Source organism: Seriola lalandi, unplaced genomic scaffold, assembly GCF_002814215.2.
Source record: "Seriola lalandi dorsalis isolate HSWRI2012SDOR001 ecotype SW California unplaced genomic scaffold, Sedor1 jcf7180001962657, whole genome shotgun sequence".
Lineage (NCBI taxonomy): Eukaryota > Metazoa > Chordata > Actinopteri > Carangiformes > Carangidae > Seriola > Seriola lalandi.
Window position 1 is genome coordinate 1 of NW_019433326.1, and position 798 is coordinate 798.

General features: G+C 45.1%; 1 pseudogene; it reads left to right on the forward strand.

The window, feature by feature from the left end:
* Window positions 1-732: 732 nt before the first annotated feature.
* On the forward strand, window positions 733-798 carry LOC111671482 (U6 spliceosomal RNA; annotated as a pseudogene; the record flags this gene model as incomplete).

The following is a 798-nucleotide window of genomic DNA, read 5'->3' on the forward strand; positions in this document are numbered from 1 at the left end:
CACATTTTCATCTGCTGCCGTAGAGCAACTAAAAGTAAGGGTTGCCAGTTACTGTGTGGACTGACTGGTCTTCATTGTGAGGCTTTGCAACTGCGAGCACTACATAGAGCAGGCATGGCCAAATGAGGAACTGGCAAAATGAGGACGGTTGCCTGTTGCTTGTGTGGACTCACTGGTCTTCCTTGTGAGGCTTTGCAACTGTAAGCAGTACATAGAGCAGGCATGGCCAAATGAGGAACTGGCAAAAAGAGGAATTAGGACAGCTGCCTTTTGCATGTGTGGAATGAGTGGTGTTCCTTGTCAGGCTTTGCAACTGTGAGCAGTACATAGAGCAGGCATGGCCAAATGAGGAACTGGCAAAAAGAGGAATTAGGACAGCTGCCTGTTGCATGTGTGGAATGAGTGGTGTTCCTTGCGAGGCTTTGCAACAGGAAACAGTACATAAAACAGGCGTGGCCTAATGAGGAATGGGGACGGTTTCCTGTTGCAGCTGGAAAAATTGTTTTCAGTGTCAAAGATATTTTGGTCATACTTTGTTAGTTAATTTTGTAATCATGTAATTAAGCAGTTAGTATGCTATTATTATAAATGTGTAATTGATAAGTGAAGAAACAACTACTCCAATACTTGTGATGCCACCTATTAGGTATGGGAGAACTTGAGTCTGCACCACTGCAACGGGGTTGATCTCCCGACCTGGGCTTATATAGCAGCCGTCGCACAATGACCAATGTGCTTGCTCAGGCAGCACATATGAAAAATTGGAATCGATACAGAGAAGATTAGCATGGCCCCTGC